At 43.4% G+C, this 13,303-nt stretch overlaps 3 non-coding genes across 3 annotated transcripts; 2 read left to right on the top strand and 1 right to left on the bottom strand.

The window, feature by feature from the left end:
• Positions 1 to 9,968: 9,968 nt before the first annotated feature.
• Positions 9,969 to 10,043, bottom strand: Trnat-ugu (transfer RNA threonine (anticodon UGU)). The gene has a single exon. It is a non-coding gene; the product is annotated as a tRNA-Thr (tRNA).
• Positions 10,044 to 12,109: 2,066 nt separating this feature from the next.
• Trnat-ugu (transfer RNA threonine (anticodon UGU)) lies at positions 12,110 to 12,184 on the top strand. The gene has a single exon. It is a non-coding gene; the product is annotated as a tRNA-Thr (tRNA).
• A 362-nt stretch (positions 12,185 to 12,546) lies between these two features.
• Trnat-ugu (transfer RNA threonine (anticodon UGU)) lies at positions 12,547 to 12,621 on the top strand. Its single transcript has one exon. It is a non-coding gene; the product is annotated as a tRNA-Thr (tRNA).
• The last annotated feature ends 682 nt before the right edge of the window (positions 12,622 to 13,303 follow it).

The raw sequence follows: 13,303 nt of genomic DNA, 5'->3' as shown, positions 1-13,303 counted from the left end.
CGTCATATAGATGCACGCAAGCACTGAGGAACAGTGACTTCGCGATGTATGCTCAGGATTTATTGTGTGACTTCGGCGAGATCGTAGTAATATAGTACATTTCTGTAATCTCGTTGGATGCGCTGAAAGTGCCGTCGTTCGTACGTAATAAGTTATTGAGAAACATTCGGAAGTTTATTAAGAATTTGAAAGCTTTTCCCTTGTCCCTAAACGACAAATAGAGAACCATTTATTATAAAACACGTTAATTCTCTCTAAAAAAGATCATCGTGCTGTGTTTTGAGTTTTAAACATTCGTGGGTCGCGGAAGTCAACGCTTGAAGCAGTTGAGCTTTGTTTGATTATTTAAAGTTCATGTAGTTGAAAAGTGGCGGTGACACTTAGTTTTTTTTTTTTTTTTAATTGCATTTCCGCTTTGGGAAGTTTTGAATACAGAACCAGCACTTGTAAAGTAAAACGCTGACTTGTACCTGTAAACGAATTAATGGCAGGACATAAACAGTTAACTGTTTTGAACTGTAAAATTCAGTACCCGACTTGTCCTTCATCCCTACACTATTACAAGAAAAATATTCAAAAGTTAATTTCAAAGCAGAGTAATATTCCGAATATAACTTTTCGTATCAAAGTAAATCCAAAGGCCAATAAAGTACAAAACTGGCATATTGGTAAAAGCACAGTTCAAAGAAATTAAAACCCTAGAGAGAAAGAGTAGTATTTTTCAGTTAATAACTTGGAACGAAAAGAAAGATGATTAATCTTTATTTAGAAAGGGAAAGCAAGTTTACGTTTTATTGAAAAGCGATTAATTATAAATGAAAAGTTATTCCATTTAATTCTGAAAGTTGGAGATTGACGAAATATTTGGTAATTTCCAAGATTGTTTTCCTATCGAAGCTGCAGGCTCCAAACGATGGATATCGAACGTGCCATTCTAAATCGATCACGCGACTGTGGTGGCGGGCGTTATGAGAGTGTTTATAGTGATCACTACTTACTTACTTTACTTTACATGTGGCAAGGGCCTTATCGACTATACGCCTGCTCTATGAGCCTCTTCCACTTCTACCTGTCTAATGCGCTGTTTGTCCAGCTGCTGTTGCTGTTCATTCTAGATGTTTCCTCCCGAATGTTATCCCGCTCTCTGATTCTGTGTCTCCCTCTTCGTCTCGTTCCAGCTATTGTTCTGCTGAATGCCATTCTAGGTAGTCCATTCTGTCATTCTTGTCATAAGGCCTACCCGATTCAAACTTCTCCTTTTGAGCACTTCGAGAATGGGAAATACGGAAGCGTCCGATCCCGCCCGTCTGCTTTGACCCATGACGTCACAAATATGGCGGAAACAAAAACAAAAACACACACTTTCCACAAGAAGCCTAATGACACTAACGGGACAAGCGCGGGAAATGGGGTGTTTTGGGTGGGGGGCAAACTAAATATAAACAAATTTAGACGCCTTGCGTAGCTACAACGTGTAAGTGAAGACAGCCATGCATGAATACCCACCTCCCCAGGGGTCGTAACCCCTGCAACCCATAGAAGATAAAGATGCTTCAGTAGCTGATGAGTGTTTTTTGTCTTTTTAAAAAAAAATCTCACGGGATAGAACGAACAGATCAGAAAGATAAATATAATAAACTAAAACAGAAATTGGAGGAAACAGATAATTAAAATAAGTAATAAGTGTTTTTAAATTTAAAAAAAATCTCACGAGATAGAACGAACAGATCAGAAAAGTAAATAAAATAACATAAAACAGAACTGGAGACAGCCACACTCAAACCAAACTCCGCGCCGTCATGACGTCCACACAACACCCTTACGTCACGGGTCAAAGCCGACGCGTGGGATCGGACGCTTCTGTCGACCCCGAGAATGTTACGGTGTTTGTACAGCCCTCTTAATTCTTCATTTCTTCAATTCTCCATTCCATGTTATTTTCGACGTATACGGGTCCAAAAATTTTCCTTAGTACTTTTCTTTCGAATATTAACAGTTTTTCTTCTTCTTTCTTTCTAAATATTAATGTTTCACATCCATATAACATCACAGGTACAATGGTTGATTGATATAAGCGGAATTTTAAGTTACTGCTAAGTGATCTTTTTCTTAGAATTTTGATGAAACTAAAAAGTATCTTGTTCGCTGTTGATAAACGGGCATCTATTTCTATATCTGTTCTGTTGTTATTACTAAAAAGACTTCCTAGGTACTTGAAGTGGTCAACACCATCTACAGTCAGAGGTGCATCTTTTCTGGTTTTCTTACTTATGGGCAGGTATCCTGTCTTTTCTTCATTAACATGTAATCCAGTTTTCTCAGCAGTTTTGTAGTTATTTTGCATCATTCTGATTAATTCTCTTTTGGTACTACTTATTAGTGCTACATCATCTGCATAGGCAAGTCTTGTAATGTTCACATCCTGTAGTTGGATCCCTTGTGGACTGGTTTTAGAGAATTCTCTATCGATCTTCTCTAGGACAAGGTTAAATAAAATAGGTGGAATGGCGTCCCCTTGTCTCAGTCCAGTGTACACATTAAAATCTTCAGTTTCTCTTACCGGTATCTTTATACGACATAAAGTTTCATCTATACTCTACAGCAACGACAAAAGAAGAGTGTTACTAAAAGAGTTGTGATTACAAAGAAAACGACTTACCTCACTCGTCGTCAACGTTGTCGTCATGAGAAAGCCAGCTTGATGTGTATGCTACGGGAAGCATTCCCTATTTTCCGTAACCTGTGTAGACTCTGCCAATGTCATGCAAAAAATGACTAGAACGTCACATTTCGCCGGCAGGTGTGGCCGAGCGGTTCTAGGCGCTACATTCTGGAACCGCGCGACCGCTACGGTCGCAGATTCGAATCCTGCCTCGGGCATGGATGTGTGCGATGTCCTTAGGTGAGTTAGGTTTAAGTAGTTCTAAGTTCTAGGGGACTGATGACCTCAGAAGTTATGTCCCATAGTGCTCAGAGCCATTTGAACCATTTTTTTGTCACATTTCCGACAAAAATTCAAACAATTGTCTACATTGCATAACCATGGAATTAGATTCCTCCACGTGAGGCAATCGGCTGAAGAAACGTCTACAATACCAGACATCCCACTCACTACCGTCGTAAATTGTTTGGGTTTTCCTAGCATCTCACCAATAATTTATCATAACGCCCGCCATCACAGTCGCGTGATCGATTTAGAACCGCACGGTCGATATCTATCGTTTGGATCCCGCGGTTTCGATAGGTAAACAATCATGGAAATTACCAAATAGTTATTACGATAAAATTTCAATAGTCAAGGATATTGTTGTGACAATGCGCTACTTATAAACGCAGGCCCCCACAACCGCACGAGTGGTCGACTGTGAAGAGCGGACAAATTGAATAGCTGGCCGGCGGCCATTAGAGAGGTAAACTGACGCGCGGAGTTCGAATGTTTATACATCGCTTTTGGTTACAAAATGCCTTCCCTTGAGTTAGGTCGCAAACATAATGCCTCATTTAAATACGTTACTACAATATACTTTTTAACTTATGAACAAACAGCAACTAGTCACTGTTTATGAATTTATTTTACGTACTACATGGAATCTGCCGTAGCTAAAAATTATGTACTGGACCCCTAGCATTTTTCGTAGTTCATTTACGATAGATGTACGCAAAATGCATCAAAATACTCGAAGATTTGCCCACTATATTAATAGATATTCTGACTCTACCTTGCTTTAGATTTTATGACGAGAAGTGTGTTATATATGGCATTGTGCTTTGGCAACTCACGACCTAATTATCGAGTTTCAACCTAATCTAACCATGAAAACACTATCGATCAGCGAACTTTCTTCAAAATGATCAGAACATATAAAATGGTATTCTGTCGGTCGGAAATCTTGCCTCCTGACAGCGTGTAACCATTTTTGTAACAGCTGTGGTTTTGAGAAAGGAAACCTGCAAATAGATGCACTGCCATTATGCTAATACCGTGTTACAAAAACATTTATTAAGCAAGTGCACTGACATACAAAACAACTTAAAATATTCACATACCTGTGAAATGTAATATTCGTTCCTTTATCGAATTTATTTGTACAATTAATCGCTGCACAATTCTTCACCATTGTACTTCTTTTGATTGGAACGTACAGACAGTAGAATTACGAGAAACAAATACTGTATGTACGCCCCAACAAATATACAACTTTGAATCAGGGTCTTCATAAACAACAATACTACACAACACATCAGACTACAACCACTATAATGGCGTCCTGCGGAAGGTTCAAATTATCCCGCGACTGCAGCGCCATCAGTGAGTCTAGTTATTTTTTACAAGGTCTTTGTATAAAAGTTAGCGTTGATTGACAAACGAACGATGAACAATATTAAATTATATCTTTACCTTGTGAACTTATTCTCCATTTTGTGTAAAAATTTATAACGGTCACACTGATTGCTTGTATGTTTGAAGTTTTAACAACTAAAAGAGGCAACGGATCTATATGACGTATTCATCAGTTATACACGAAAGCTGTTGTTTCTAGTGCCTACGTTGGTAAGAAAGGGTTTAGCTGTGTTGTCAGAGTACACACAGTAAGCTTCGCTGTAGGATGCTGTTATTCGTACAGTAAATATATCTTTCCTACTCCCCGAAGAGTTTCGCATTTAGTATTTTGCTGGTGATTGGTACTAGCTTTTGTGGTGATTTATCTTTCGAACCTAGTGAAGCCTGATAGATACGTTGTTGTGCTTAATATCCAGACAGCTACCATTGACCCCATTTTACCACGAAAAGTGTTATTGTATAAATGGTTCAAATGGTTCAAAAATGGTTCAAATGGCTCTGAGCACTATGGGACTTAACATCTATGGTCATCAGTCCCCTAGAACTTAGAACTACTTAAACCTAACTAACCTAAGAACATCACACACATCCATGCCCGAGGCAGGATTCGAACCTGCAACCGTGGCGGTCACGCGGTTCCAGACTGAAGCGCCTAGAACCGCACGGCCACTCCGGCCGGCTTAGCCTTTTGTACAAAGTGATATTGTAGTGAGCTGTAGTGTCATTTATAGCATAGGGGGGTGGAGGGGTGACTATCAAATCTTATGCGATGTTGTGTTAGTACAGACGATTATTTCACGTCACGGAGATTACGTCGTTGAGCATGGGCAAGATCTTGTCAGTACAACTTATTGCAGTATTACGAGCCGCGCGGTTTAGCCGTGCGGTCCGAGGCGTCTTGTCACGGTTTGCGCGGCCTCCCCCGTCGGAGGTTCGAGTCCTCCCTCGGGCATGGGAGTATGTGTTGCCCTTTGCGTAAGTTAGTTTAAGTAAGCCAAGGGACCGATGACCCCAGCAGATTGGCCTCACAGTAAAAAAAAAAAAAAAAAGAGAGAGAGAGAGAGAGAGAGAGTGCTTTTCACCTACGTATTGCAGTGCTGTTAGAGCCCGTTCATACAGTATATCCCCTACGAGTTAAAAGTTAGTGGTATCTACAGGGTGGCGCAGTACCGTTTCTTGTTTGATGTTTGCACGTTATAGAATGACCAAGGACATTGACTGAGTCACCAGAGGTCAAGACAGTTTTGGATCCGGGTGACTGCCAGCAGCGCCAACCGGCAGGTACAGAAACACTTCTGCTCTTCGTCCCCTGACGCCAGTTCGCAGAAAGTGCCGAAGAGCTAAGCTGTGAAGCAACCGGGGAATGTGCTAAGCTGACCAGGTGGCCTATGTCTGCAACCGTCGTTTGTTTCTACAGCGGGCTCCTGTTTGGCCTGCTCCGATATAACCACAGCCGCGAGGCGTACATCTGGACGGTCCTCGCACAGAGAAAGCACTCCCAGGCAGCTACACTGAGGCACTCCAAGTCCCAGAGTTAATCTCGGAAAACGTGGGAACCGAACGCGAATTTTAAATGATAATCATCACGGAGATTATACATACATACAGTTATAGTCGGTGGTCACTTTAATCTACCCTCGATAGGCTGGAAAATATATACGTTTAAAGCCGACATAAAACGTCATCCGAAATTGTACTGAATGCTTTCTCAGAAAATTAATTTGAACAATTAGTTCATGAGCCCACTCGAAGCGTAAATGGTTGCGAAAGCATACTTGACCTCTTAGCAACAAATAATCCTGGACAAATAGTGAGTATTGTGACGAATACAGGGATTAGCGACCACAAGGCAGTTGCTGCTAGGCTGAATACTCCTACAACCATCAAAAAGAAACGCAAAGTATATATATTTAAAAAAGGTAATAAAATGTTCTTAACGCCTTTTTAAGAGACAGTCTCCACTCCTTCCGATCTGATCATGTAAACGTAGAAAAGATGTGGAATGATTTCAAAGATATAGTATCGACAGTAATTGAGAGATATATACCACATATATTATGAAGTGATGGTACTGATCCCCCATGGTACAGAAAATGGGGTCAGATCGCTATTGCAGAAGCAGCAAATTGAGCATGCCAAAATTAAAAGTACGCAAAATCCCCAAGACAGGCAAAGCTTTGCAGAAGTTCGAAATATAGAGCGTAATTCAATACAAGATGCTTTCAATAAATTCCACAACGAAAGTCTGTCTCGGAACCTGGCAGAAAACCCAAAGAGATTCTGGTTGTACATAAAGCACACCAGTGGCAAGACGCAATCAATACCTTCACTGCGCGATAACAACGGTGAAGCCACTGATGACAGTGCCACTGAAGCAGAGTTATTAAACACGGTTTTCCGAAACTTCTTCACCAAAGAAGACGAAGTAAATATTCCTTAATTCCAATCAAGAACGACTGTCAAGACGAGAAACATAGAAATAGATATCCTCGGTGTAGCAAAGCAGCTTAAGTCAATAAAAGCAAGGCCTCCGGCCCAGATTGAATACCAGTCAGAGTACGCTGATACAGTATCTCCATATTTAGCAACTATATACAACCGCTCGCTCAAAGAAAGATCCGTACGTAAAGACTGGAAAATTGATCAAGTCACACCAATAACCAAAAAGGGAAGTAGGAGTAATCCGTTGAATTACAGGCCTATATCACTAATGTCGATTTGCAGTAGGGTTTTGGAACATATACTGTATTCGAACATTATGAAGTACCTTGAAGAAGACGATTTATTGACACATAGCAAGGTTTCAGAAAATATCGTTCTTGTGAAACACAACTAGCTCTTTATACTCGTGAAGTAATAAGTGCTATCGACGGGTCATGTCAAATTTTTAGATTTCCAGAAGGCTTTCCACGTTTGTCACAAGCGTCTTCTAACCAAACTACGTGCTATGGAATGTCGCCCGAGTTGAGCGACTGGATTCGTGATCTCCTGTCAGAAAGGTCACAGTTCGCGGCAATAGACGGAAAATCTTCGAGTAAAACAGAAGTGATATCCGGCGTTCCCATAGGAAGTGTTATAGGCCCTCTGTTGTTCCTGATCTATATTAACGACATAGGAGACAATCTGAGTAGCCGTATATTGTTTGTAGATGATGCTGTCATTTACCGTCTTGCAATCAGATGACCAAAAGGAATTACAAAATGATTTAGATACGATATCTGAATGGTGTGAAAAGTGGTAGTTGACCCTGAATAAAGAAAAGTGTGAAGTTATTCACATGAGTACTACGAGAAATCCGCTAAATTTCGATTACGCGATAAGTCACACAAATCTGAAGGCTGTAAATACAACTAAATACTTAGGGATTACAATTACATATGCCCTAAACTGGAACGATCACATAGATAATATTGTGGGTAGAGCCAACCAAAGACTGCGATTCATTGGCAGAACACTTAGAGGGTGCAACAGGTCTACTAAAGAGACTGCTTACACCGCGCTTGTCCGCCCTGTTCTGGAGTATTGGTGTGCGGTGTGGGATCCGCATCAGATGGGACTGACGGATGACATCGAAAAAATACAAAGAAGGGCAGCTCGTTTTGTAGTATCGTGAAGTAGGGGAGGTAGTGCCACAGACATGATACGTGAGTTGGAGTGACAATCATTAAAACATAGGCGTTTTTCGTTGCCACGGGATCTTCTCATGATATTTCAATTACCAGTTTTCTCCTCCAATTGCGAAAACATCCTGTTGGCGCCCACCCACATAGGGAGAAATGATCGTCACGACAAAATAAGAGAAATCAGGGCTCTCACAGCTGTTAGAGAGTGGAACGGTAGAGGGACAGCTTGAACGTGGTTCATTGAACACTCTGCCAGGCACTTTATTGTGAATAGAAAAGTAATTACGTAGATGTAGATTGGCTGACGTCTGCTCCGTCTTCGTGTTTCTGCCTTAATCATGCCACCTTCTCTACGGTCTTGCAATACCTCATCCTCTATGTGGTACATACGATTGATCGGTACCAACTGGACACCTATTAAAGGATGTTTATATGAGTCTTGTTCACCCTTTGGCTTTCTGGCACTGGGGACGCTCTCACTGTGTCTGAATGTCTGCGGAATCCGTTCTGTTTCAAGAGCAGAAACCGGTGGCGTGGGATGTTGGTCTCCGCTTTCCATTCGATTTCAGGTCAGCATTCTGGGAAGGATACTCCATTTACGGAATAATCGTCTTGTGGTACTTTTTTCCGTGACTGCTAAGCAAAACTGCCTTCGCCCAGACACGTTTCAACACTTTCTGTGCTATGTGCAATGGGTTACTTGTTTACTTTGTTTCTCACATGAGGCATAGCTTGATGTGACGAAGAAAATAAAAAAATAAACCCACTGAAGATAGCACAAAAAGTGCTGAAATATGTGTGGCTGAAGACAAAATTATAAAACAGTGTCTTATATAAGGCGGGCTTTCTCTCTTCGTTTTAAGTTTTAGGTATTTTACTGTCCACAAACCATTTTCTTTGGACACTTTAATTTTAAAACTAGCTATACGCCAGTACTTCGCAACTGAAGTTAAAGAAGGACCTCTGCATTCCGTCATTGTTTAACTGCCCTTACCTCAGTCGATAACAAGGTTCACATCATCAGTAAGTTCATTTCTCCTAGCCAATAAGTCAAATACACATAACATTTATCGAATCGAAGCAGAGGAACGTCGTTAAATTTTTAATGCTTGAAGCGGGACTTTGAATTTCGCCGCGCTACATTCGTTCCCTCAGATATAAATTATACCGTCGCAGCTGTATGAGCGCTCGATGGCAGAGAAAATAAGAAAATGAAGGTAGAAAAAATTGTAACTGTTTTTGTTTTCTACCCGCTCTTGTCTCTTGAGAGCAGAAGCTTAACTCATTAGCTAGTCTTCGTCGGATGAAGACGAAAAAATTATTGACGTGCAGACGTATTGTGGAAGTTTGTATGAAATTCGGAGGATGGAAGCAGCAACGTAAAATACATTGCATTCAATATCAAGATGGTTTTGATTTGTATACATTAGTAATTCCTGGACAATGAAATTTATTGCAAAATTTCGCAGCAGAAATGAAACAGGAGATTTTTGGAGAACAAGATCTGGACGCCGCACGAGAGAAGACATGTTAACATGGTAAAGGATGAACTCTTATCTACGCCATTTCCCCCTGTTAATCACATTTTGTTATTCTCTATTCTCTTCCAAATAAGTTTTGTAGTGGAAATTAGTTTGACTTTTGCTCAGAAACGCCACAAGGACCACCCCAACAATAGCTTTTCCGAATCACGAAGTCCGATAACTTTTCTGTAATACGAAGTCCGATTTGCATTTCATTCTTTCCCTTTTTCACGGTCATTAACGATTTTAAAAACCCCTTTTTATTCACTATTTATTCCCACATTTTCAATCTTTTCTTTTCTTCTCTTCTCTTTTTCTTTTTTATTAACCACTACATGCTCAAAGGGAAATGAGTTTTATGATTAGTATTAGTACAGATATAAATGACAAAACATAAATATAAATGAAATGATAATTAAATAGACACCCTAGCTGCAAGCAGGCGTTGATACACTTCATTGGGGACATGTTGAAAATGTGTGCCCCGACCGGGACTCGAACCCGGGATCTCCTGCTTACATGGCAGACGCTCTATCCATCTGAGCCACCGCGGGCACATAGTGCGTCTGCAGGTAGTTATCCCTTGCACGCTCCCCGTGAGATCCACATCCCAACATGTCCACAACACTACATTCGTAGTGCGCCTAATACACTCCTGGAAATTGAAATAAGAACACCGTGAATTCATTGTCCCAGGAAGGGGAAATTTTATTGACACATTCCTGGGGTCAGATACATCACATGATCACACTGACAGAACCACAGGCACATAGACACAGGCAACAGAGCATGCACAATGTCGGCACTAGTACAGTGTATATCCACCTTTCGCAGCAATGCAGGCTGCTATTCTCCCATGGAGACGATCGTAGAGATGCTGGATGTAGTCCTGTGGAACGGCTTGCCATGCCATTTCCACCTGGCGCCTCAGTTGGACCAGCGTTCGTGCCGGACGTGCAGACCGCGTGAGACGACGCTTCATCCAGTCCCAAACATGCTCAATGGGGGACAGATCCGGAGATCTTGCTGGCCAGGGTAGTTGACTTACACCTTCTAGAGCACGTTGGGTGGCACGGGATACATGCGGACGTGCATTGTCCTGTTGGAACAGCAAGTTCCCTTGCCGGTCTAGGAATGGTAGAACGATGGGTTCGATGACGGTTTGGATGTACCGTGCACTATTCAGTGTCCCCTCGACGATCACCAGTGGTGTACGGCCAGTGTAGGAGATCGCTCCCCACACCATGATGCCGGGTGTTGGCCCTGTGTGCCTCGGTCGTATGCAGTCCTGATTGTGGCGCTCACCTGCACGGCGCCAAACACGCATACGACCATCATTGGCACCAAGGCAGAAGCGACTCTCATCGCTGAAGACGACACGTCTCCATTCGTCCCTCCATTCACGCCTGTCGCGACACAACTGGAGGCGGGCTGCACGATGTTGGGGCGTGAGTGGAAGACGGCCTAACGGTGTGCGGGACCGTAGCCCAGCTGCATGGAGACGGTTGCGAATGGTCCTCGCCGATACCCCAGGAGCAACAGTGTCCCTAATTTGCTGGGAAGTGGCGGTGCGGTCCCCTACGGCACTGCGTAGGATCCTATGGTCTTGGCGTGCATCCGTGCGTCGCTGCGGTCCGGTCCCAGGTCGACGGGCACGTGCACCTTCCGCCGACCACTGGCGACAACATCGATGTACTGTGGAGACCTCACGCCCCACGTGTTGAGCAATTCGGCGGTACGTCCACCCGGCCTCCCGCATGCCCACTATACGCCCTCGCTCAAAGTCCGTCAACTGCACATACGGTTCACGTCCACGCTGTCGCGGCATGCTACCAGTGTGAAAGACTGCGATGGAGCTCCGTATGCCACGGCAAACTGGCTGACACTGACGGCGGCGGTGCACAAATGCTGCGCAGCTAGCGCCATTCGACGGCCAACACCGCGGTTCCCGGTGTGTCCGCTGTGCCGTGCGTGTGATCATTGCTTGTACAGCCCTCTCGCAGTGTCCGGAGCAAGTATGGTGGGTCTGACACACCGGTGTCAATGTGTTCTTTTTTCAATTTCCAGGAGTGTAGATGTTTGCCCATCATACTCAGTACTCGTGGCAGATTAATCTACAAAGTCCCGTACGAGTTCGGGCATAGCGTGTGCGTTCGCACAAGAAGGTCAAAGGCCGGGAACCCATATTTTTAACTAATGGATAGAGCGTCTGCCATGTAAGCAGGAGATCCCGGGTTCGCGTCCCGGTCGAGGCACACATTTTCAACATGTCCCCAATGAAGTGTATCAACGCCTGCTTGCAGCTAGGGTGTCTATTTAATTATCATTTCATTTCTAGCAAAGCTGCATGGTCATTGACGGTAACTGTTCTTTCGGGAACAGATACTACCGTCATATATAGTTAAAAATATGGGTTCCCGGCCTTTGACCTTCTTGTGCGAACGCACACGCTATGCCCGAACTCGTACGGGACTTGGTAGATTAATCTGCCACGAGTACTGAGTATGATGGGCAAACATCTATTAGGCGCACTACGAATGTAGTGTTGTGGACATGTTGGGAATGTGGATCTCACGGGGAGCGTGCAAGGGATAACTACCTGCAGACGCACTATCCTCTGTGCCCGCGGTGGCTCAGATGGATAGAGCGTCTGCCATGTAAGCAGGAGATCCCGGGTTCGAGTCCCGGTCGGGGCACACATTTTCAACATGTCCCCAATGAAGTGTATCAACGCCTGCTTGCAGCTAGGGTGTCTAATTATCATTTCATTTCGAGCAAAGCTGCATGGTCATTGACGGTAACTGTTCTTTCGGGAACAGATACTACCGTCATATATAGTTAAAAATATGGGTTCCCGGCCTTTGACCTTCTTGTGCGAACGCACACGCTATGCCCGAACTCGTGCGGGACTTGGTAGATTAATCTGCCACGAGTACTGAGTATGATGGGCAAACATCTATTAGGCGCACTACGAATGTAGTGTTGTGGACATGTTGGGAATGTGGATCTCACGGGGAGCGTGCAAGGGATAACTACCTGCAGACGCACTATCCTCTGTGCCCGCGGTGGCTCAGATGGATAGAGCGTCTGCCATGTAAGCAGGAGATCCCGGGTTCGAGTCCCGGTCGGGGCACACATTTTCAACATGTCCCCAATGAAGTGTATCAACGCCTGCTTGCAGCTAGGGTGTCTAATTATCATTTCATTTCGAGCAAAGCTGCATGGTCATTGACGGTAACTGTTCTTTCGGGAACAGATACTACCGTCATATATAGTTATAAATATAAATGATATTTTATTTTGTAAGTGTTTTATTAAACCACGAATTAATGAGTCACTGAGACGTTGGTACTGCTTTCCAACAACCTTTTTTTATGGAATTATGAAGCAATTCTCGGAGCGTTTTGAGTGCTATGTCCAACTCCTATTGATATTGACACTCGTTACAAGACAAGCTTGCCGGCCGCGGTGGCCGTGCGGTTCTGGCGCTGCAGTCCGGAACCGCGGGACTGCTACGGTCGCAGGTTCGAATCCTGCCTCGGGCATGGGTGTGTGTGATGTCCTTAGGTTAGTTAGGTTTAAGTAGTTCTAAGTTCTAGGGGACTTATGACCTAAGATGTTGAGTCCCATAGTGCTCAGAGCCATTTGAACCATTTGAACAAGACATGCTTCCTCTGCATGAGTCCTGTCGCTAGCGCCAATTGCTGCACCCACTTCAGGCACCCCCATTTAATTCGTGAGAATAAATTTATTCCGTCGTTACAACTACCAGAAAACGCGTGTTTTTCTCATCAGATGCGTTTCGGTTTATTAAA

Source organism: Schistocerca nitens, chromosome 12 (genome assembly GCF_023898315.1).
Source record: "Schistocerca nitens isolate TAMUIC-IGC-003100 chromosome 12, iqSchNite1.1, whole genome shotgun sequence".
NCBI classification, from domain to species: Eukaryota; Metazoa; Arthropoda; class Insecta; order Orthoptera; family Acrididae; genus Schistocerca; species Schistocerca nitens.
The sequence above is the reverse complement of the archived record's forward strand: the minus strand, read 5'-3'. Positions and strand labels throughout refer to the sequence as shown.